At 48.2% G+C, this 25,081-nt stretch overlaps 1 protein-coding gene across 14 annotated transcripts in view; it reads right to left on the reverse strand.

Moving 5' to 3' along the window:
• The window catches only part of MYT1L (myelin transcription factor 1 like), a 476,241-nt gene that overhangs the window by 213,778 nt on the left and 237,382 nt on the right, over positions 1-25,081 (reverse strand). For all 14 annotated transcript variants that reach the window (XR_008379597.1, XR_008379596.1, XM_053588628.1 and 11 more), the window contains exon 4: positions 24,067-24,210. The gene's annotated coding sequence lies outside the window, so the exon portion shown is untranslated. The remainder of the gene's footprint in view (positions 1-24,066; positions 24,211-25,081) is intronic.

Here is a 25,081-nt window from a genome sequence, read left to right on the forward strand (position 1 = left end):
GCCTCTACCTGCTCCAACATAGGAACCTGAGTCCCAAACATAGCACGGTGGCCCTGGCCAGCTCTCACACCTCCTGGATGCCTCTCTCCTCCTGCCCCCAGCTCAGGTACCTGAGTTCCAGCTATAGCACTGCAGCCGTGGCCAGACCTTAGACCTCCTGGCTGCCTCTCTCTACCTGCCCCCAGCTCAGGTACCTGAGTTCCAGCTGTAGCACTGCAGCCGTGGCCAGCCCTTAGACCTCCTGGACACCTCTCTCCTCCTGCCCCCAGCTCAGGTATCTGAGTCCCAGCTGTAGCACTGTGGCCCTGGCCACCTTCTACCTACTCCAACATAGGAACCTGAGTCCCAGCCGTAGCACTGTGGCCCTGGCCAGCTCTCACACCTCCTGGACGCCTCTCCCTGCCCCAGCTCAGGTACCTGAGTTCCAGTCTTAGTACTGTGGCCCTGGCCAGCCCTTAGCTCCCTCATGGGTCTGTCTTTACCACCTCCACTATGGTCTAAAGTTCTAAACCATCCTGTACACTGTGATTTTCTTCCCTATAGATTTTTTTTTTTTAATTCTGTACAGAAACTCAGTGTAGAAGATAAAGATTCACACACTCAAGACAGGCTGTGGGAGGGCAGGGGGTTCTGGCAGCTGGGTTTTGCTTATTGCCTCTCTTGGCCATAGACTATGCAGACTGGACATGGTGTGGCCTGCCTCCACCACAGTCTGCTCAGGATCTTGGAGAAAGCCCCTCAAGCTGACGGCTACGCATAACATTCACAGTCTGGGTTGGGGGTCCTGCCTCAGTATAAGCCTAGCATGAGGCCCCATGGTCTAGCTAGTAGGACATATTCTGCATAGAGGGGCATCAGGTGATATTCACTGAAATCAAAATCAATTTCAAAACTAGCATATGTGAGGAACGTACCAGCTGATTTCTACAAAGACATAGATAACTTGGAAGACAACCAGCGTGATTTTTCTCCTCAAGCGGAATAGTGAGGGAGATTTCTGAGATCCTTAGAGAAAATCAGATTGTTTTCAGCAGGAAAATTAATATGCCTCAGTCTTCCCAAGCAGGTGGCATCCAGCTCCCTGGTGGACTAACCTGAGACAGTGAGACCAGGGACAAGCTCTTCAGAACACTTGGTAATAATGTGGGTGCATTAGCATACTGATTTACATAAATTTACATATAACATTCATGTCACCCCAGCTCTCAAACCTGCATACTGGATACATTTTTTAAAAAGGTAGGGTGACCTAGTGTAATTATATTCAAACTCTATATTCAGAAAAGGGTAGATGAAGTGAAACAAAAATCTAAACCAATCAATGCCATGGCTGATTAGGACAAAGATAGGCAGAGCTTCCTCAAAAAAACAGAAAACCAAATACAGACTGCCAGGGCACCCTAGTCACAGTGCTGCAAGCTCATTCAGCAGACACCTCAGAGCACCACTGGGCACTGTCACCGGCGTGCACCACCCTGGGGGGGTTGAGACCCGACGCTTTTCTTAATCACGCAGTGAAACTGTGGCCTGGGAACCACTGTCTGCCTTTTCCACATTTGAACACCTATCTGCCGAGGCTCTCTGTGGGGCCCAGTCTGTGCTCATTGCTGGCAAGCCCTGACCAGTGTGAAAGGCACAGGTGAGAACTCCCGGGGGCCTGTCCCTCTTACCCACCAGGGCATGTGCAGGAACAGGAGGAAGAGTGCCAGGCGGAGGCCCCAGCCAGGAGGGGATGGAGGGTGGAAGCAGGACCCGGTAGCCAGGCTGAAGCCCAGCCAGAAGGGGCTGTGGGGGCAGTTGAGGGCAGTTGAGGGCAGTGGGCACCACAAGAGGAAAGTGGCCTCTCTGCCACTCCCCCAGTAGCAGCAATCACCAGTTACTATGTCACCACCCACTGACAGCTCCAGGCCTGAGTGAGAGCGGGACTTTCAGAACTCCCGCTCAATGGACCCAATGTCTCTCCAGCAGGGGGGAGGCCTGGGCAGGCCCAGAGCACCTCTCTGGTGGGGCAGCAGCTCTGGGGCTGCCACAGCCACTCTTCAGAGGACAAGTGGCACTGACCCCACTGATGGCCACCTCTTGGTGCTCTCTGGTGGAATGTTCTCGAATGCCTTCTAGGTCCTATTGCTGAGGGTTCCCAACGGCAGTCCAGGGCTCCTAAGAGGACCACCTTCTCCTCAGAGTGGGAAGATGAGCCTCTGGGGCTGTTCTGGGCTTTAGTGTGGCCTGTGGGCTGCTGGAGGGGCACTGAGCACCACCGAAGAGAGGCAGGGTGCTTTCCACCTCCACTGGGGGGCTTAGCACCAGGCCACGGAATGTCAGAGGGAGAAGGGAAACCCTCCTGGCTACAGTCAGTGCTTCAAGGCTTGCTCTGCTGTGGAGCACAGATGGCCGTCCACCTATGACACAGCCCCGATTAGGTTAAAGTCATGCATCAGTTGGGCTGAACAAGAGACCAAAGGATCACTCAAAGGGAAAGCTGGCTGGGAAAAAGTGCGACAGATATGTAACCAGCACCCACTTCCACGTTATATTGAGGGATACTAAATGGCTTCGGTGAAATAAGCCAACTCACAGAGTACAACAGGTAAGATTGCATAACAAAATTAGATGTCATATGTGCATTTATTATTTCAATATATTAAGATAAAAATTAGAAAACAATGTAATGTATCAGAAAGAGACAAGATAATGACCAAGGAATACTCTGTAGGAAGCCACCTTAATTTAGCAGAACAGAAGGTTCAAACTTAGCAATGTTGTGCTGCCTTGAGCTGTGTGGCCTCAGGTTGCCCAGGTGGTGTTTGAGCTGTCCAGGGGGGAGGTCAGACCAGTCCCTCTTGACAGGATAAGAATTGGAGTCAGTGCTGGTGGCCAGAAGTTCCTACAGAGAAGACTGATGTTTCTGTTCCTACAGGGCAGCTACAGTGATTATTGTTCCTGAGCTCAGGGACTAAATACATGTGCAGACAATAATTTAAGAGTGATACCATTGATTCAGCTTAGGTAATTCCTCATATACAATTCACCATCTTGTGGAAGTGGGTTTCTACCATGTTTGGGGTCATGCTGAGTTTCCAAGAACAATGTTTTCTGCACAGCATTTTGCCAGGCTTAGTCAGTAACCTTCTCAAGTATCTTTGCAGTGTGTGTCCAGATAAATGTTGCACCCTCTCCAGGAGGAAAGGGGACCTTGGCCCAGCATCTTGGTCCAGCAATGGTGCTGAGCACTGGGCCTGATGGGTCCTAGCGGTGGGCAAGGGCACAGCCCATAGGCACAAGCCAGGCCCCCAGTTCTGCACAAGGGGCCAGGATGAGGGGAGTGGGCCCAGGGGTATCATGGGGTTTGCTCTCTGGCAAACGGCTGGCACCTATGTCGGAAGCAATGCTGGGATTAAAACTTAAGGGGCAGAACTGAAGGGATGACGGGACAGGGCACCTGCAGGTCTCATAGCTTTGACAGAACGTGATCACATAAAGGGAAGCTCTGTCTATTATGCTGCAAAGAGCAGGAAAAGAAAGGAACCAGCAAGAAAAATGAAATGACAGATTTTACCCAACTTCTACACTCTTAAGCTGAATTTTAGAGGGAATTTTAAAAATTGAAGTGAGGGCGGCGCCTGTGGCTCAGTGAGTAGGGCGCCAGCCCCATATGCCGAGGGTGGCGGGTTCAAACCCAGCCCCGGCCAAACTGCAACCAAAAAATAAGCCGGGCGTTGTGGCGGGCGCCTGTAGTCCCAGCTGCTCGGGAGGCTGAGGCAAGAGAATCGCGTAAGCCCAAGAGTTAAGAGGTTGCTGTGAACCGTGTGATGCCACGGCACTCTACCCGAGGGCGGTACAGTGAGACTCTGTCTCTACAAAAAAAAAAAAAAAAACAAACAAACAAAAAAAAAAATTGAAGTGATATTTTGTGTATAGTGAAAAACAAATTAGTGCCATGGCTCCATGACATGCTGCTGGCCAGGCACAGGGTGTAAGATGCAGGTGGACTTCAGGTCGGGGATGTGCTGCTAACCTCGAATCTGCTCACGCACGCTTCCTGCCTTCAGTCCATGAGCTTCCTGGGAGCCCACCCCGTGCAGTTGGCCCTGTGCCAGGTTCCAGGAGCCAAGGACAAGCACTTACATCTCCAAGGACTCTGTCAGGCTGGGAGGAAGGACAGACAGACCTGTGGTGATCACTGCAGGGACCTCAGAAACAGGACAGATCTGAGAGGAGGAGAGGTCAGAGGACAAGATGGTCAGGAGGGGGATGGCCAGGGAGGGGACAGTAAAGGCGGACATTCAGAGAAAGAGATGGTCGGTGGGGTAGGGGGTGGGGAGTTGAGTGTCCCCTCAACCATTCCCTCCCTTGACAGGGAGGGACAGCAGCAGATGGTCGGGGAGGAGATGGTCAGCTGAAGAGATTGTCAGGGGAGGGCACAGTCATGAGGGGGACAGTCAGGCAAGGAGGTGGTCAGGGGAGGAGATTGTCAGGGGATATGTTTTGTGGGCCCTCAGTAGCCTTCCTACAGAATGAGGTACTAGGGTGGATGCTTCTTAAAGCTATTTTCAACTCTAATATCCTAGAATTTTTAAAAAACTTTAGCATCTAGGTATTAATAACTAAAAAAATAAAGACCATTGTCTAAATATACCCAAACAGAAAGGTAACTTATACTAAAGTGTAATTACACAGAGTATCTGTTTGGACTAGGTAGAGAGCAAATGACACCAGTGACCGTCTGACATGCCATGCCCATGACTACATACACGTGTGTGAGTGTGTGACAGGCAGACACACACACACACACACGTGCACTACAGCTCTCCCTGCATGAAATGATTAAACAAATACAAGCTCATTTAAGGAACTTTAGTTTTACCTTTATTAGAAATTATTTGTAAGCTGAACGTATGAACAATTTTGGAACTCTTTTTCTGGAATGGCCATCAGAGTCTCATTGCACAAGCTCCGACAATTAAGTTCACGAACTCGTCCTATCAAAGTGCTGAAGAGTGAACAAGGGGCCGGTATCTGTGCACAGCTTCCCAGGAGCAACACCTCAAAGGTGACCACAGTGGCACTGTTTCCAGGATGAGCTCTCCAACTTCACTGTCCCACCTCGTATGTATATGACTGAACTCCAAAACAGTGTGCCTGACTCGTTTCCAGAACAGCAACCCTACAGCTTCATAAACTAAAGTTTATATTTCCAAAAATATTGGAGCTGCGGCATGCCAGCCGCATTGCAGCTTAAAGCAGCATGGACCTCAGAACCAACAACAGGGTCAGCACCACACAGAAGGTGCAATGCTGAAGTGAAGCAAAACAAAGCCTGCGTGAAGCAGATCCCTGCCGGCCCTGGGACGGGGGTCACTCCCCACTACCTCTCTCCCCATGTTCTACAAGGAGGGCTTTGTACCTGGACACCCCCTGGTATCTTCCCTCATATTCTACAAGGAGGGCCTTGTACCTGGCCAATCCTTGGTTCTCTTTCCCCCCATATTCTACAAGGAGGGCTTTGTACCTGACCACTCCCTAGTACCTTCCCCAATGTATTTTCATTGTTAATAGGGGGTCACAACCCACATGTTGAGAACCACTGTTCTAGAAGGAGGGCCTGTACCTGGCCACTCCCTGGTACATTCCCTCCCATATTCTACAAGGAGGGCCTTGTACCTGGACACTCCCTGGTACCTTCCCCTACATAAGAGGGGCCTTATACCTGACCACTCTCTGGCACCTCCTCCATGCTCTAGAAGGAGGGTCTTGCACCTGGACACTCCCCAGCACCTCCCCCCACCATATTCTATAAGAAGGGCCTTATACCTGGCCACTCCCTGGTACCTTCCCCCCATATTCTACAAGGAGAGCTTTGTACCTGGCCACTCCCTGGTACCTTCCCCCATATTCTAGAACGAGGGCCTTGTACCTGGCTACTATTTGGTAACTTCCCCCCATACTCTAGAAGGAGGCTTTGTACCTGGCCACTTGCCAGTATCTCCTACCACAGGACAATGAGGCAGGACTTGGGATGTGATTTGAGGAGCACTGCAACTCACTCTATTTACAATGCTATCACCTGAAAAAACCTCTGTCTTTATGAGAAAAGTAACTTCATTCTTCAATATTTAGAGGTAACACCAGAAACTCAGCATTAGATGCAGGTCTGAGCGAGTTGTCACATTCCGATGGGGACTCTATGGACGTGGGTGTGCTATGTAGACTCTCCAGGGAAGGGGATCCACAGTTCCCAGCCGTGTCGTCCCCATTCAGACATGTCTGAAGGTCACTGTGCTGGAAGCAGTTCCAGCTGCCCACTGGGCAGGGGTGGCGCTGGGCCTGGCTGTCCCCTTGTTGTGAGTTCCCACTGTGCGCACCATGACGCCAGATGATGCCCCGTTGGCGTTTCATAGTCCTCATGACGGACAACGCACTGCACAGAGCCGCAGTGTAATTCTCATAAATGCATAAAGTAAGTGTACTTGGGTTTTCGGAACCTACATGGTGAAAGCACGCCAGGGTGGCAGTCAGGAGGCAGGGCTGTGTCAGAACTCCACCCTAAGCAGCTTCGTGGGTGCGAATAAGTCCTAGAACTCCCTTGGTTAAGTTCTTCCCAGTCACTCTTCCCGGGTTCTATAAACCCTGTGGACAAGGAGCAGAGAGGAGCAGAAAGGAGCAGGGAGGACTTGGCCCAGCCTGCTCGGCGCGTCCTACACCCAGCAGCCGGCGGGTCCACAGGGAGCTCCTCCCCCCACCTCCCCGGCAATGCTCTCCCTGGTCTTGGCCTTCTTTCCAGGTGACACAGTCCCCAGGCACAGCTGCTGTGTCAGACACGCTGGTGTCACTCGTGATCACTCCCTTCCTCTTGAGCCCCTACAGCTGTAAATCTTCACAGCTTTGTCTTCAGAACACATCTTGACTTATTCTTCCTACTCAGCACAGTCACCTGGTTGAGTTGTACCATCTCACCTGTCTGGGGATGCTGCCTGTGACAATGTCTCTGCACAGCCACTGTCCCCCCCCCCACCTCCAAGGCTCCCCTGCCTGTTCACCAACCTGAGATGGAGGTGTGGCCTTGGCATTCCTCTGTTTAAAGCCCACCAGTCATCCCGCTGTGCTTACTAAACCCCCTTGGGACTAGTCCGAGCTCTGCGTGAAGCAGCCACTCCCCACGTCTCTGGTCTCACCCAGTTCCCTGAATCCAGCAAACACAAACAGAGGCATCGCTGGACTCCCAGGGAGCCGGGACAGTGCCCGTGTTGTCCCATTATCTCTCACCCAGGAGAGATCGTGGCAAATGCAGCCTTCATGAGCATTTTTATTGCTGCTCAGAATTGAAAGAAATTACTCCAGCTACAATGGTGTTTCATGCACCCTAAACAAATAGAGATTAGATTCAGGTGATTGAAAAAATACAGGCTTAGCTGAGTCCCCCAGCCATTCTATCTTTCCTTCAATCCTGCACTGATTCCTGCACAGCCTGGAGTGACCCTCATTCTACGTCTGGTCTTGCTTTGCTCCCTAAGTCATACCCTGCGGGGGAGGCCATGCTGTGGGGCACTCTGTATTCTGTGTGGGCCCAGTGTGACCAGTCTGTCACTAAATGTTTACTAACCAACAGGATGAGTCCTGCAGTATATATTCTTGTTAATTAAATGATGTTAGTTCACGAGAGCCTATCTCTTACAAGAATATCAGAATGGCTTGTGCTCTTTTACTACATTTGGGTCCCATGGGTGGAGTTTCGAGCTATCTTTAAATCTCCTATGAACTATGCATCTCCGCATGTCCTGGGTATAGGAGAATTTTGCCCTGCCTACAGGCCATCCTGTCCTTCTCTCCACGTCAGTGAGTGGCCCCATCAGACATCAGGCCAGGCAGGCGCCCGAGCTCCGTCCCCTCCCCTCTCCCGGGAGGGCTCCACAGTGTCCAGCAGGCTGCCTCTAGCTCTGTCCCTCATGCAATGCCTGTCCCTTTTGTCAGATGCTCCGTTACTTATCTACATCCCTTTGGGGTACCTTAGTGGGTCCTGCCATCAATTTCATCACCTTTAAATCGAATTTTTGAGTTGTAATCATTAATTCTAAGTATTTAAAATTAATTCATGCTACTACTTACTTGATTCGAAATTTTTTGGTCACAGTTCCTAGAGGCCTCAGAACAAAATGTGACCACGCTGCCGAGGGCATGGGTCATTGGTGGTGTGCCCTGGCCTATCTGTCCAGTGTCCCACAGTGCTCCAGCTGCACTGAACCACCATCCCCCCAGCGTGCGCCCTCTTGCCCCAGGGAGTTCCCAGGGACCTCTGATCTGGCTCCTCCTGTAGGACTTCCTACCTGGGCCTGTCACACTGGACTGCCATTGTTTACTTGCCTGCCCACCAGCCCCGCAGATGCTATAGTGCAGCCCAGCCTCTGGGGCATGTGTCCCAGTCCCCCAGGTGTTCCTGTGATCAGAGCAGCACCTGGCACGTGGAAGCCAGTCCGTGAGTGCCCGTGGAACAAGCAGAAACCCTGAGCGTGTCCTCATTGCTGTTAGTAAGCCTTACAGTGGAGCACACTGTGGTCCTTAGCCCCTCTCTCATGCACGGTGGGATCTGACCCTCATCATTCCACAATAACTATTCCATAAAAATTCTACATATGCCCTTGATGTGTTCCATGGACAGATTTTCAGTTAAACAATCAGTCAATTAGGCATAACTTCTGTTTTCTAACTGTTAGAACATGGGAAGTTTACCATTTGAAGGAATGAATAAAACTGAATTTATAAATTAGAAACTGCATTGTTCAGTATGGACTTGATAGATGTTAAGATGGACGTGATTTCAGATCCAGAGAACATCACAGGTTCTCCACTCTCAAACCACCAGACAGACAGCTCAGAGCAAAGGACTGAAGCACACAGAGAGACGGGGTGCATCTGGGCACGGAGTCAAGCCAGTGTGGCATGTCAGGGTCAGCTGTTCACGCTCCATAAGTTTTAAAATCGCTCAGGAATGAGGATGACCACTGTCGTGAGATTTGAGGAGGAATCAGGAAGCTGTTCCCAGCAGAAGGGTTGTGTGTGTAGGAGTGTGAGATGGGTCAATTGCTCACCCCTGGTTGCAAAGAGAGAGGCGGGAGGAATTACAGACATGATAGCAGACAGGGAGAGTGTCTGCTAGAGTAATACAGTGTGTGTGCAGACACGTGTGCGAGTGTGCATGTGTAAGTGAAGAGGGCCTGCTGAAGTGTGTGCACAGATGTGTGTGCAAGTGTGTGTGCAAGTGAAGAGGGCCTGCTGGAGTAACACAGTCTGGGTGCAGACGAGTGTGCAGGTGTGTGTGTGCAAGTAAAGAAAATCCATGAATGGTCCCTTGCACGGTTCCTCTCTACAAATACCTGCCTGTGGTATCTGTCATTACAACTGTGACTTGTGTCACTGTCACTCCTTCAATCCCTATGGTCATGCTGGTGTCCAGGTTTAACCACCCTCTAGGGCTTATGTTTAGGGTTAGGGGTGTATCCTAGTTACCATCTCCATAGTAACTATTCTGTTTAGAAGGGAAAACAAGAAGAATATACAATTAAGGAAAAAGAGAAAAAGGACAAGTCATGGTGAAGAATAACATGATTTTTTTTATTATACTGTCTTTTTCTGGAAAGATATTCTTCTCTATAAAAATATATTTATGTAAACCGGGTGCAGTGGCTCATGCCTGTAATCCTAGTACTCTGGGGGGTTGAGGCAGGTGGACTGCTTGAGCTCAGGATTTCTAGACCAGCCAGAGCAAAAGTGAAACCCCATGTCTACTAAAAATAGAAAAGAAAAAAAAAGAAGAACAAAGAAAAATTGAGGCAAGACAATCACTTGAGCCCAAGAGCTTGAAGTTGCTGTGAGCTATGATGCCATGGTATTCTACTCAGGGTATCAGAGTGAGACTCTGTCTCAAAAAAAAAAAAAAAAAAAGAAAAGGCAAATTTTATATGCCAGGGGTAGCGGTTCATGCCTGTAATACTAGCACTGTGGGAAACCAAAGCAAGTGGATTGTCTGAGGTCTGGAGTTTGAGACCAACCTGAGCAAGAGGGAGACCTGTCTCTACTAAAAATATATATATGTGTGTGTATATCTGTATGTGTGTGTGTGTGTATGCGTGTGTTGTATGTGTGTCTGTGTATATATAGATATGTAAAGTTACAAGCTATTTAAGATTTTATATATGTGTGTGTGTCTGTACATATATACACACACACACACATATATATATATATGTAAAGTTACAAGCTACCTAAGATTTTGTCCTACAAAAATTTTACATAGTAGGTGGATATAAAAATACATTGCTGGTGCATTAATAATTTTGTTCATGGTCACAAGATCTTTTGAATTGAATTAAAGCTTTGAAGAAAGATGGGAGCATTTCTTATCTAGCAGATGTTGCTCCCCTTCAGCTCCCGGAGGGGAATGGGGCCCCTGTTGTGCCCTGCTCTGTGCTGAGCTGACCCCAGAAAGCTTCCCAGCACTTTGCAGGTGAATTGGAATTAATTGAAAATTGGATCATGCTGTACTTAATTTAGTCTCACAAAGATATCCTTTGCCTTTTATCACACAGCATCAAAGAAACCCTCTGTTCCAGCCCATACTGCCCCTGGGCCATGGGAATGTGGGGGCATCTCCCTCCCCTCTGCCCATCTCACCACTGCTGCCTCCTGGGAGACTTTTGCTTTGGTCTCTGGTTTCATTTTGGATTTTCTGGAAAAAAGAGAAGGGACCCTAGTACCTCAGTCCTGAAGCTTAGTCAGGTGGTTTTGGAGCCAGAGGCTTGCAGCTGTCTCTAGCCACAGTCTTTGACAACAACCAGCCCATCCCATCCCTTAAGGTGTCTCTGAAGCCAAGGTTCTCTGCAGAGAAGCTCCCTTATCAAATAAGCTTGAAGTCATGCTCATGTGTTGAGCTTTGTGTTCAAGACGACACCAGAGATAACTACAGACTTCACAAGGATGTGAGAACAGAGATTTTGGCAGCAGGCTGGGAGGCAGCAGCCCTGCGCGTGTGTGTGTCAGGGGTAGGGGCAGCCCACTCTGCCCCACAGTGCCCGAGTTACCAGTGATGATGCCCAGCACAGGCTGAAGAGAGGGTTCTGAGCACAGTCCAGGCAGGCAGGCCGGGCTACGGCATGTGCTAGGTTAGCTGTGTTACATCCGTTTCCATCTATTCTATTTTCAACTTAGGATGAGTTTATTGTGATGTCACCCATCTTAATTCGAGGGGCACCTGTATTGCATCTTTGTGTCAATATCTAGACAACAATTAAAATGGAAAACAATTTAAAATAACCTGTGTGACACAGATCACATTTTATTAATCCAAAGCAATTCTATTCGTTTTGTACTCTGAGACATAATGCCATATATATCAGTCTCAAATTTAGTCATTCTAATTCATTTATTTTCTGAAAATCGTGTTCTAATATATTACCTTCAATTAATGGTAAATTACAATGGGAATACCATGAAATTCCACATTATTTTCTTATCAGTGATTGCCACTGGCAGAAATAAGAAAGGGCCTCAGAATTATAGAAGAGCAGTTCCTGCCAGCTGGGAGGCTGAGGAGCTCTGTAGGGAGCACTGTCTGCTCACCTCCATGTCCAACGTCACAGTCTCTGGGCCTAGTGCCCACCATGTCCACTGAGGACCAGCCTGGAAGCCTCACAGCTGCAGGCAGTGTCACCTGCCACCCACCTCCTCCCCTCTTGCCTCCATTCCCCATGTGCCTGGAACAGGCTCTTACTGACACTGCACATGACCCACGGGCTCCTGTTCCCTCCGCTCCCCTGAAGTCCTTCAGTTTTGAGTCTCAGCTTACTCAACATGCAAAGTGACCCCCTGCCAGGGCCCCACGTCCAGGGGCTTCTCCCTTCCTCCTGGAGGGATTGAGCTCCTGGCCCAGGGTTACTGTTTCCAGACCACCCTGAAATATTCCTGGCATCTCTGTGCTCCACCAAGGATCCTTCCAAATCCCTAGACTCCTGGTGCTTGGGCCCCTCATCCCTGCAAACTGCCTGCATGTGACCTGCCCCCAAGATCCCAAAACCCCTCCCGGCTCTAACCTCCACAGCTCCTCACCATCCTCACGTTCTTGCCACCCTCCTAAGTCACTGACACGGGTGTGTCACAAACCCGGTGGCTCATCCCCTGCCCTGCTTGGCCCATAAACTACCTTTCCTCTAAGTCTCGACCCCGGGGACAGGGGAGCCCTCGGCTGCCTGAAGCTGCACGCTCAGTGCAGAGTGGATTTCCAAGCAGGATTTGAGCCCAGACACCTGTAGTGCTTCTCCCTTGCTTCCCCCTGACCTCGTCCTGTCTTTGGTTCTCTCATCTTCTCCCTCATCCTCTTCTCTCTCCTTCCTCTGTCCCTAACCTCACTTGCTGCTTTATCAAGAAAATGGAAATGATCGGAAGAGAACTTCCTGAGCTCCCCCTGCGTCTCTGCCCTGTCCTTGTCATCTGTCCTACCCCTGTGCATGGACGGCCTGCTCCCGTGGGTGGCCAGCCCCCTCCCACGGTGAAAGTTCCCTGCTCTGCTCGGGGCTATGCCCCTGCCATCCTCCTCTCCTTCTCCCCAGAAGACCACGGAGGCCTTCAGAGCATGACCTCGGAGGCTGAGTACCCGGCTTAAGCCCCAGCTCTGCCATCAGGTCTGCGTCCTTGAAAGTGGCAGTTGGTTTCTCTTTGCTCTGCAGACTTCTTTAAATCAGGAATAATAATTGTGACCACTCAACCTGTCTGTTTTGAGTTTTAAGTGAGGCAATCTCTTTGCTAGTTGGCTAAATCATTTCAAGTTCACAAACATCGGAAGTTTACCCTCTCATGGCAGCCTCTGACCTGCCTGCTTCTGGCTCCTGCAGATGCCTGAGGCTGCCTGGCTGCCCTCCATCTCACTGAGAGTTGGATACAGCTGGCTTTGCTCTGCCTGAGCCACACATCAGGAGCACTGGGCCTACAGAGCACGTCTGGCATGCCCTGGAGGGAGATGGTACTTACACAGAGCCCATCAAACTCTCCACATGGGACTGAGGGGCACTCACTTAAAATCATCTGTACCAAACAGGATAAAGACAAATTTTGACAGAAGGAGAAATATGATTGATTAGGAAGGAAGATAAAATTTTTATCATTTTGGCTGACAGAGGTGGATTTAATTAAACAGATTTTCTTTCTAGAAAAAGGATTAATAAGGAAGAAAGCTCAGAAAGGTACCTTTCTTCCCAATGCACCTTTTTTTTTTTGCAGTTTTGGCCGGGGCCAGGCTTGAACCCACCACCCCCTGTATATGGGGCCAGCACCCTACTCCTTGAGCCACAGGTGCACTTTTTAAAATGTTTGCTTTATTATCTCTTTTTCTCAACTCACATGCAGACACTCTGTTAACTGTCTTTTCTTACCCAGTCATGGGTTCTTACGCATTGCCAGGTCCTCCACATACATACGTGTCTAGATAATGAGAAGACAGTTAATACTTATCTACAAACACTTCCACAATTTAAGATAAAATAAAGGTCTCTACATCAAGGGTAACCACTCTTGTCACTCTCTGTCAGGTCTCCATGGGCCTGAAGTTATCACAGCAAACTCAACAAATGCAGCATGCTACCAATGCAGACCTGCCCAACCTCCGAGCTCCCAGCAAGAGGTGCTCAAAAGCTCTGGTGGTGTGATATGATGAGCAAATGCCAGACATTCAAAATAACAATAAGAATTAAACAACAGGCTCTGAAAAATGCTGGAGTCTCCCATGTGGGGTGAAAGTAAGCCTAGTTAGCATGTCAGTTATCTTCTTCAAAACCACTCTAGCTCTTTTCTAAATTTTTGCACTGACATTATGAGTGGACCCACATTTCAGGTCCCCTCTGTGGAAGAAGGAGCTGCCTGGCCTCCCTCCCTCACACAGCCCTAGCTTAATCACGAGCTGGCGCAGGGAACAGGATTGGCGTATGCAGTCACTTTAAAAATAATTCAGCTCCAACAAGGACTCTGTGTTTCTGCACCCCTACCCCACCTCTATTTTGGGATGCGAGCCCTGTTATCACTCAACAGGATGACACTCACAGCAGGTACAACTCACACGTGGAGATTTGCCAGATCAGTTGCACTAATTGGATATCTGTGCTTGCAAGGATGACAGCCCAAGTTGGAGGTTTAAACACAGGAGTTCAGACACTGTTTATGGTCCATTTCTATGTAAATAAAGACCCCTGGCAGCGAATGTGGGAGTCAGGTAGTAAAACACTGAAGTCAGTCAGCCCCAACCTGCAGGAGTGTGGCCCCACGAGGATGAAGGAAACTGGCTTTCCTCTGACCTTGCTGTGTGTGAGGTTCATGCAGGAAGCCCCACGAGCACTGAGGACGATCATGCCTGTAAACCCCCCGAAGCAGGGGGCATCTGGCCTGGTCTATTGCTGGGCATATGCAGCTCCTAGGCGGGCTTCCAGTAGGTGGCTGCCGCCTGCCCTGGACTCTGCCTGCTCTCCTTCAGGTGTCCCCCCCCCCGAGCAGGCCCCCCACCGAGCATGCCTGGTGTGACAGCCCCGGGAGGGGAGCTGTTCAGAGTGCCACAGGAGGCTTCTGCGGGTGCTTCAAATGATTCAGAGACATGGCACTGGGATGAGAGAACGAGCATCCCAAGTGCTGGTGATGAAATTGTCTTTTGCTCACTCTTGCCCCCATATGTTAACTTTTTTCTTAAGGGAATAAGCAAAGCAACCAACTGTCCCAATTTTCCTGCCCTCTGCTCATACAGTTGTATTGTACATGCACCAGAAATGAGACAAACTGCCTCTTTCCCCAACGGACCTGCTTGGCTGCCTTTGCTGGCATAGGCGGAAGGCTCCCTGCGCTGCTCTCCCAGATTCAGTTGAGATGTGCGGCTCCTGGGCCAGCTCTCTTCTTCTAAGGGTCTGGTATCTCTGTGTCTGGTGCCAACAATGTGATTCTGTTTCTTTCCCTCCACTGGGATGCGAGCCCTGTGAGATGCCAGGACCCACAGGACTGTCAGGACCACCAGGCTGCAAACCCTGACCTGTTGTGGGAGCCTCAGCTACTCCAGGGCCATCATCTCCTGGTACTCTTGGGCACCCCTGTGGACTGCACACTGCCTCCCACACAGTCTCTCCATGAATGTGTGATGAATACAAGCACGAACAATTACATGTAAAGAGTCATACACACATATATGGCACAACTTTCTTTTTTTTTTTTTGTAGAGACAGAGTTTCACTTTATTGCCCTCGGGTAGAGTGCCGTGGCGTTACACAGCTCACAGCAACCTCTAACTCTTGGGCTTAAGCAATTCTCTTGCCTCAGCCTCCCGAGCAGCTGGGACTACAGGCGCTCGCCACAACGCCCGGCTATTTTTTTGTTGCAGTTTGGCCGGGGCTGGGTTTGAACCCTGGCACAACTTTCTTAAGGCATCAAAAAAACAAACTACAAAAAGAGATTGTTTTCTCTGTCCTCTAAGACAAACCCTCCCGCATCCTTCCGGTACACCCAAGGTACTGGCAGGACCCATGTACAGATGAGCTCTCCAAAACACACAGAGGTACCATCACGCACATAGAACTTGCACCCTGTGATTTTTTGTTTAACAATATATCTTGGGCTAGGTTTATATAATCTCCTTCACTAAAACAAAACAAAACAAAAAACCCCAGTTCATATTTTTCCATTACACGAATACGGCATCATTTATTTAACCAGGCTCCATGGATGGGTATTAGTTGTTTCCAAAATATTGCTCTTATAAGCAGAACTGTAATGAATGTGATAAGAATAGCCACACTTCTAATAGAAAAATGCCATTTTAATTCACTCAATCCTTATACAACTGTCTTAGGTAAAATGCTATGATTATTCCTGAAATCCACAAAAGGAAACCAAGGCACATGGAGATCAAATAGCTTGTCCAGGGCTACGAGTTGGTCAGTGTGAGGCAGAATTTGGACCCTGCAGGTACCGTCAGAGGTCATGCTCTCGGCTGCTGTGCTGAGAGCGTTGTAAGAATTGGCCACCGTGCTCACTGTCCCTTCATAAACATATCTTGCTTACATGCAAAACATGACGTTGCATCTAGAATGCAACGTCAACTACAGAGGCGTCTCCTTTCTGAGTTCCCCTGATACTGCTGATCACCACACATGGCCTGCACTGCCCGGCATGGCCACAGTCAACCTGCTGACTGGAGCGTGGAGAGGTGAGCTCCGGATGCAAGCCGCCGGGGCACCTGTCCTGGGGTGAGTCCCGTCACCTCTTTACTGCAGCACCTTTCTGCATCCTTTGCCTATTTTTTAGTTAAAATTTTTGTTTGTTAAATTTAATGTGCTGATATATCACTGTCTACCCATTTCTACTGTTGTCCAATGGAGTTGTTTCTTGTTTATTATTATAATGTTAAAACAAGGCCTGCACTTAGATTTCTATCTTTTTATATTGTCTTGAAAATCCCTTTGACTTGGGAAGAGTTATTCACTTCTTGTCATTTCTAAACTCATACTTAGGTTTAATACCTCTCACAGAAGCCTAGTTATTCATTGTGATTTGGTCAATTTTATTAATTACCACGTACAAATTTTATGTTGGATTTCATTTCTTCATGTCCCTGGAATTTGTGATATGAATTTAATTATTTATGAAAGCTACCTATGAGAGAGATGCTGACACTGATTTTATCCTAGTCCAGTTAGATTATGTCATAAGGCCAGTGACACACCTGAGGGTAACTGTTTCACCCCTCCAAGATGCACCTGCACAGGCCATTCTAGAGTCTTATAGGGATGGGGCTACATGGAAATTCACCTCTAAGAGTCAGGAGGACTGTTCATTACTAGACGCTGATATTCTTTGGGAGATACAGAAGGCTTAGCATGTTGAATCAAGTTATACATTTCTCTTTTTTGGAAGAAAATTTAAAATCCAACACACTATTTTTTTTTGATAAAATTTGGCCAACTATTTATAAAAGAGATGATTGACATAGAAGACAAATGGCGTTAACTACGAAAAGCTTGAATGGAAGATGATACTAGTTATTTAAGCAGAATGCGCTTCTCCAGACAGTCTAATAATAGTGTATCATTATGAGTAAGATAGCACATAATGCTTTTTCAAACAAACATTAAGACCCAAGGAAAGGATGTAAACAATTATTAAAGAGGAAATATGGAAACGGTAACCACTACAATACAGTTTCCCAGCAAAGGCTGCAGGACACAAATTTCTTACCAGCCACATATTTTTAGAAGAAAAAGTAACTAAGGGAACCTGTAAGGGCACTTCCCGCAAGGCACAAGGCTTCCTGGAGCAGACTGAGGCCCTGTCAGGGCCTGGACTGTGAGCTCACCCCAACACGTAGGAGCCCAGCCCTGTCGGGTCACTGCTTCTGCTCCTCACTCCGTGGGAGACTTACCTGACGTTCTGAACAACTGCGGCAGCAATCTCAGGGATACCATTAGCACGCTCCACTGTCCTCTCCCCAGAAGAAAACAACTTGTAAGTCAATTCTGATGGGGTCAGGGACTGTGAAAGCTGCTTGAGGTTTCTCTGAATTTGAATGTGCAGTTTCAGCACAATGTTGAGCTCTCTCCACATCTGTGGGTTTAGAAGGGTTCCTAATTCTACTCCCGGGAAAACTGAGAAAAGGCATTCCAGTTCATGTGTGGACTATCTGGATCTGCCTCAGCTTGTCTGGCCCGGCGGGATGTCAGGCCCTGTTGGGAGCTCTGGGCCTCACACAGTCTCCGCACAAGCTTCCAGTTATGCACAGCCCACTGAAGGAGGCTGGCGAGGTTGGCCGCCCCTCAGAACAGCCTTGAGAAGTGCGTGTCCAGTGACCTTCCACTCCATCCTCCAGGTGGACCCCACGCCAGAGTCCCTGCACAGTATCTGAATGCCTCCCAGAGGTGAGCCCCAAGTGCACCAAAGGGCCTCACCTACTTCCCAACTTTGCTGCAGTCAAAACACACGACTGCACGTCACTATCTGGGGAGGAAAGAAACGTCATACTTTCCAGTCTCCACCACACTCAGGAGTGGAGGAGTGGAGATGGGGAGCAGCAGTTTGGAATCCTGCTTTCCAAGACTGGCAGCCCATGACTGGGTAACATGAGAAATGCAAATTTCTACTCTTTCCTAAACCATATCCAGAAAAGTCAACCATTTTGCTTATTTTAACTATCCATTATATTTTATAATGCCACACTATATAATACAGGTTATAATGAAGAGTAACAAAACCACAAAAGTTATTAATGAAGTGACACAAATCAATCATTACGAAAACAATTAAACACATTCTTTAGGAGCTAAGGATGGTCTCCACGACCAGGACTGACTACGGCTTGGCTGTTTGCTGGAAAAGGTGCCTGAGAGTGAGGGACTGCATGGAGGGTGTATTGAGGGCAGGGCAGTGAGGGACTGCGCGGAGGGTGTGTTGAGGGCAGGGCAGAGAGGGACTGTGTGGAGGGTGTGTTGAGGGCAGGGCAGTGAGGGACTGCGCGGAGGGTGTGTTATGGGCAGGGCAGTGAGGGACTGCCCGGAGGGTGTGTTATGGGCAGGGCAGTGAGGGACTATGTGGAGGGTGTGTTGAGGGCAGGGCAGTGAGGGACTGCGCGGAGGGTGTGTTGAGGGCAGGGCAGTGAGGGACTGCCCGGAGGGTGTGTTGAGGGCAGGGCAGAGAGGGACTGTGTGGAGGGTGTGTTAAGGGCAGGGCAGTGAGGGACTGCGCCGAGGGTGTGTTAAGGTCAGGGCAGGAGGCAGCACAGCAGGTTGGTCAGCGTGGCCTCCCGTGCTACAGTTCTGCCTGCTTATAGTCACACACAGCTCATTATAGATGCTCGTAACCTATATTATAAATATGTGGAATAGACACAAGAATAATAACGTGTAATGTGAGCACACGTTCCAGCACAGATAGAGGGTGCAGCTCACAGTTATCAGCAATGGCTGGGGACCTGAAAAGCCCACCCAGACCTGCCTGCAGCCTTCACTGACTTGGTAATGTCAAGCAAATTGTGTGACTTCTCTGCACATTAGTTTCCTCTGATATAAATTACGAACAACAAAATGGATAAGAGTAGCACCTTCATAGGGTTCTTTGAGGAAGAACTGAGACACGGTGAATAGCACTTTTAGGATCAAGCCTGGGACAGGTTGGATGCTTATTAAATGTCTAACCAGTACCATCATCTTTTGTAGTTTATATTAAGTTCACTTAATCCCTCTAATTTGACCTTTACCTAGCTAATTTATTCCTGTTTCACAGAAAAAGAAACTAAGACTTTGAAGGGATCTGCCCAAAGGCAAGTAGCTGCTGGCAGTCCCACAACTAAGGGGGGACATTTGTAGCTATTTTTAAATGTATTTTTTTCAAAGGGTCAAAGAATATAGATTTATAGACTTGGAACTATTTCAGCAGATTTCTTTTTCTAGACTCATGATATACTTTTGTTTAAAACAGTCACCATTCAGAACACAATTCATCGAGTTTTTTGAAAACCGATATTGATTTTATTTTAAGTAAAGTCTTTAGCATGGAAATCAAATGCCGGGTGTGATTTTCTCTTTGGGCTCTGGCTCAGGAAAATTGGGTTTCCTAGAGCACCAGCTGCAGAGGCCCCACAGGTGCCATGGCTCAATCACACTGGCTAATTGGGACAAGCGAGGGTAGAAAAATGCCCTCTATCTAAATTTCGTTCCATAGTGGTTTTATTTCTTCTATGAGATCAGGCCCCAAAGTCCTCCTTAAGTGGAGATGCTAAAGGAGGCTAGCGGCCCCAGAGACCACATACGGTGGGGAGACCTGTGGGGGGCAGGAGCCGAGCCTAGTTCCTCGGTGGTGGTCTTGGCAGGGCACCCAACCAGTGCTGGGCATTGGCAGCTGGTCCTCGGCGCCTGCACGTGAGCACTCTGGCTGGGGAGTAATCTAACGCAGCAGGCCCCAGCTTTTCTGACACCAGGGACCAGTTTCATGGAGGACAATTTTCCCACAGACCAGGGTGATGGGGAATGGTTTCCGAGATGATTCAAGTGCATTACTTTTATTATATTTCTGTTTCTACTGTATATATAGTGAAATAACTATACAAACTCACCTAAAGGTAGAATCAGTGGGAGCCCTGAGCTTGTTTTCCTGCAACTAGATGGTTCCATCTAGGGGTGATGGGACACAGTGACGCCCAGATGTTGCTGCCATAAAGCCCGCCACCACCTGTGCATTGTCTATGGAGAACGTGTCTTGCTCTGTAAACCTATATCTGTCTTGCTCTGTAAACCTGTATCTTGCTCTTGTTCTGTAAACTTTTCTCTTCCTCAAAAGATTTGGTTTCACACTAAGGAAAAAAAAAAAGCCTGCCACCTGCCAAAAGCCAGATCCAGCTTAACCATCACTTTCCACTCACTGACGGGGTGTGTGTGGTATGAGCTGCAGGCAGCTGGTTTATTGTGGACTCTGTGCAGTGAGACCTCTCTGCTAAAGACCTCTGTGTCTGCAGCCACTCCCCAGCACTGGGGTCACCGTCTCAGCCCACACACATCATTAGGTAATAGACTCTCATAAGAAGCCACAGCCTGATCCCTCATTTGTGTGGTTACAGCGGGGTTCTCCCTTCTGTGGGATCTAATGCCGCACACAGATGAAGCCTCTCCCCCTTGCCTGTTGCTCACCTCCTGCTGTGTGGCCTGGTTCCTAATAGCCCACAGAATGGTGCTAGTCCACAGTCCAGGGGGTTAGGGACCACAGACCCAAAGGGCTGAACTGGCCTACAATTCTCACCATCTACAGTTTGATAAACTACTACGGTCACTAAACTAGAATTCAGAAAGTGGAACACAGGGACATTGCTCACTGGAGGCAGCAGGTGAGGGCCAGGAGCTAGTGTTCGGGTTCCAGGGCTGGGAGGTGGGGTACAGAGTCCTATCATGGGCCCTTTCTTGAGAGAGATAAACCTACCACCTAGCTCCTGTGGACCACAGAAACAACACCTTTCCCATATTCAGCTTACATTCACCAAACCTAAGCCACGAGGAGTCCAGCTCTTCGTCCAAATACACAGCTGTTCATGCCAAATGACCCACAACCCATATCCATGCCTCCATCCTCCCTCTGCAGGCTTTGTGTTTTTCTTCTGTCTGGCAAGTCATTCCTGGATTTACCCATCTAATGAACTAGGTCTTTAAAGACCCACCTGGGGTTGTATCCTCTGCAAAGTCCTCTTGCATTTCTCTGATCTCTCTGTGTCCTCCCAATCAGCACACACAGACCTCTGCCATTTCTATGAGGTGTGACTGCACACCCACTGTGGTATAGGAAATATGCCCTGCCCCAGACATGGACATGAGTAAGACACAAGATCTGCACTAAAGGAAAGTGCTTGCAGCCTCGTCATCTTACAGCCCTCCCCACGCCCAGTGCTTGTTCAATCTGTGTAGTTCCTGAGGGCGATGGATGTGTTCTTGACACACAAAATACATGCTTGAACTACTGAAAGAGTGATAAACTGATAAAAAACTAATAAATACACACTTATTCTTTGGTACCCAAGCCACAAAAGGGTGGTGGTGAGCAAAGGCTTTTCTTTGAGTATACTTTTATCATATCATTTAGCTTTTAAAACCCTGGGATTAGTGGTTTGTGCTGGATCAGACCCGGGCATCATGCCTATCCACCTGCTGCACACGGAGCTTCTCTCCAGGATGCCGAGGCTTGGTTTGGGGATACTGTGGTTGCTTGCACCTATGTCGTCTCAGTCTGGTCACCTGAGCCATCTGAGCTTCCCATTACTGACTGCAAAGTAGGGTTAATAAACACTCTTCCTTGCAGGAGGATTCTGCATCTGCCCAGGGCTCTCTCAGTGAGAAGGCTTTACACAAAGACTAACACAAGTGCCAATAAAACACGGGCTCTGAGGCTCTTGCCGTGCCAGTACTGACTGTGGCTGTCTAAGGGTCTAAGCTGTGCCGTATTTCAGTCTCTCACTATCAACAAGGAACCCCTGGTGCAGGGCAGTTCATCCTCCAGGGCACGGCCTGTGTGGAGTGACCTTGCCATTGCTGGTGTTCTACCTACGGAACCACCGCGATACAACAACAGGCTTCAACGTGGTGGGTTTTGAGTTGGACCCTTACTGTAAACCTATTTAAAAAAAAACACACACACTACAAATGGACCAACAACCTAAAGATAGGAGCCAAAAACTGTAAAACTTTTAGAAGAAAAAATATAGAGAATAAGCTTTATGACACTGGATTTGGAGATGATTTTTTGGATATGACACTAAAAGCATAAGCAAGTAAAGAAAAATATAAATAAACTGGACAACATCAAAATTAAAAACAAAGCTTTTGTTCATCAAAACACACTATCATCAGACTGAAAGGCAATCCATGAAATGGGGGAAGATATTTGCAAATCATATATATAATAAGGGTTAATAGCCATAATATATAAAGAGTTCCTACAACTCAACAATAACAACAAAAAACAACTAACCCGATTAAGGTAAAAGACTTAAGTAGACATTTCACCAAAGAAGAGGGAAATGGCTGGTATCTACATAAAAATGCCCAACATCATTAGTCATCAGGGAATTGCAAACCAAAATCACAATGATACCTCTTCATACATTAGGATGGTTATAATAAAGAAAAAAGAAGGAAAACTGCAGTAAACAACAATGTGGGCTTGGCTATGGAGAAATGTGAATGCTTGTGCACTGTTCACGTAATAGTCAAATGGTGCAGCCACTATGCAAAACGTTATAATGCTTTCTTAAAAAACTAAAAATATCACATGAATTATCATGTAATCCAGCAATTCCACTTGTGGTTTACACCTAGAAGACTTAAAAGAGGGGCCTCAGGCAGACATTTCCACATCCAAGCTGCCAGCAACATCCACAAGAGCTGGAAGATGGGCACATCACAGGTGTGCACTGACAGGGTGTGCATCACAGGTGTGCTTTGACGGGGGTGGATCACAGGTGTGCACTGACGGGCGTGGATCACAGATGTGCACTGACGGGTGTGCATTGACAGGTGTGCACTGATAGGTGTGCATCACAGGTGTGCACTGACGGGCGTGGATCACAGATGTGCACTGACGGGCGTGCATCACAGGTGTGCACTGACGGGTGTGCATCACAGGTGTGCATTGACAGGTGTGCACTGAGTTAAGATGCAGCCCAACACAGAAAGACATTCTGATGCTGCCACATGGGTGGACCTGGGGACATCCCATGGAATCAAATAGACCAGTCACGAAAGGACAATTACTGTATGAGTCCACTCATCTGCGGGTCCTACAGGGGCCAAACTCACAAAGGCAGAAGGGAGAAGGGTCTGCCAGGGATGGGGAGGGGGAAGAGGAGCTACTGATTAATGACTGCAGAGTTCCAGTTTGGGGGATGGCATTTGGAAATGAACGGTGTGACGGCTGCACAGGTCTGTGAATGTACTTAGTACCTCTGCATCAAACACTTACACTCCATGACAACAGGAATATTTTGGTCATGTATAGTCACTACAATCAATTTATTTTTAAAAAGAACAGCCATATCCTGCAGTTCCCCGAGGAGCAGACTCTCAAGATCCACAGTGGCACCAAGGGAGGTTTACCAGCAGTAACAGACAAGAAACCTAGAAGAACCCTAGTCTGTGCAATCAGCCCTAAGGAAAGACCTGCTAATGCCCTTAAACATGAAATGGCCTTGAATAGAACTAACAGTGCAAAAAGGGCTCTTAGTTTAAAGGAGTTTTGGTACAAATGCTACAGGGTGAACAAGACCCATTAAGACTTTTACATTATTTTGGGTAATGTTGTAAGTCGGATAACTGAAGACTACTTGAGTCTATGTTTTACAACAGATCACAAATTCTGCCTGTCTGCTGAATTTGTTCATTAAAATCTAGAGATTTTGTCTTCTTTATCAAATAAACCCCCTCCATTCACAAACCTATTTTTATGCTTTTTCAAAGTGGTGTTTTTTAAAGTAAACGCACATTTGCATGGAAGGGTAAAACGCGACGTACAGCGGCGCAGAACCATTACCTTTAGCAGCTGCGTGGGTCTCCATGTGTCTGTGGGGCCAACTGCAGTCTTTCCTATGGAATTTTGTTGATAATTTGACAGGTACAGACACTTGACTGGATTCAATAACTACATCTTTTTCCTCTTCCACCAGATGTGTTCACTCTAGAGAAGAATAAAAAGGCAGAATAATGAGGCTGAGATTCCTAATGAAACCAGAGCCCTGCCGCGGGTGTGTCCTTGGCAGGTGGCTCATCTCTCCTGGCCTGGGCAGCCCGTGCTGTAGGGCACCGAAGCCTGGAGATGCGCCCGTCCAGACGGTGGCAGAGACATCCAGCATCAGGACCAATTAACTTGGGATGAGGAAGTCCATATAGAAAATCCCTTTGGAAAACTATTTTTAAAAAATTAGTTTGTAGGGCGGCACCTGTGGCTCAGTGGGTAGGGTGCTGGCCCCATATACCGACAGTGGCGGGTTCAAACCCGGCCCTGGCAACAAAAAATAGCCGGGCGTTGTGGCGGATGCCTGTAGTCCCAGCTACTGGGAGGCTGAGGCAACAGATCACCCAAGCCCAGGAGTTGGAGGCTGCTGTCAGCTGTGACACTACATCACTCCACGGAGGGCAACGGAGTGAAACTCCATCTCTAAAAAAAAAGAAAAAATTAGTTTATTAATTAGTGTATAAAAAAGTTACAAAATTGTGAGCATATTGGTATAAAAGTCCTTGAAAGAGTGATCTTTGTGATTGAGTCTAACCTCAGTGAGAGAGCACAAGACATCTGAAGGGTAGTAGAGAAGCACAGCAGACACCGGCCTGCGAGGCCCTGGGTGGTTGCCCCGCATGCCTGCAGGTCAGTGGGCCTCAGTCACAGGCTGCACTTGAGGACATGCCGCCTTCAGGCCGCAGGTTCCCCACCCTGGCTTATATCATCAGTAGGTTTCATAGGTGTTTTTATTTCTGCCCTTTTCATTTCAAAAGACAGTAAATAAGCTGTGATCATTTCTGTCAAAAAAGAGTTTTATAAGAGCATGCTG

Source organism: Nycticebus coucang, chromosome 4 (assembly GCF_027406575.1).
Source record: "Nycticebus coucang isolate mNycCou1 chromosome 4, mNycCou1.pri, whole genome shotgun sequence".
Classification (NCBI taxonomy): domain Eukaryota; kingdom Metazoa; phylum Chordata; class Mammalia; order Primates; family Lorisidae; genus Nycticebus; species Nycticebus coucang.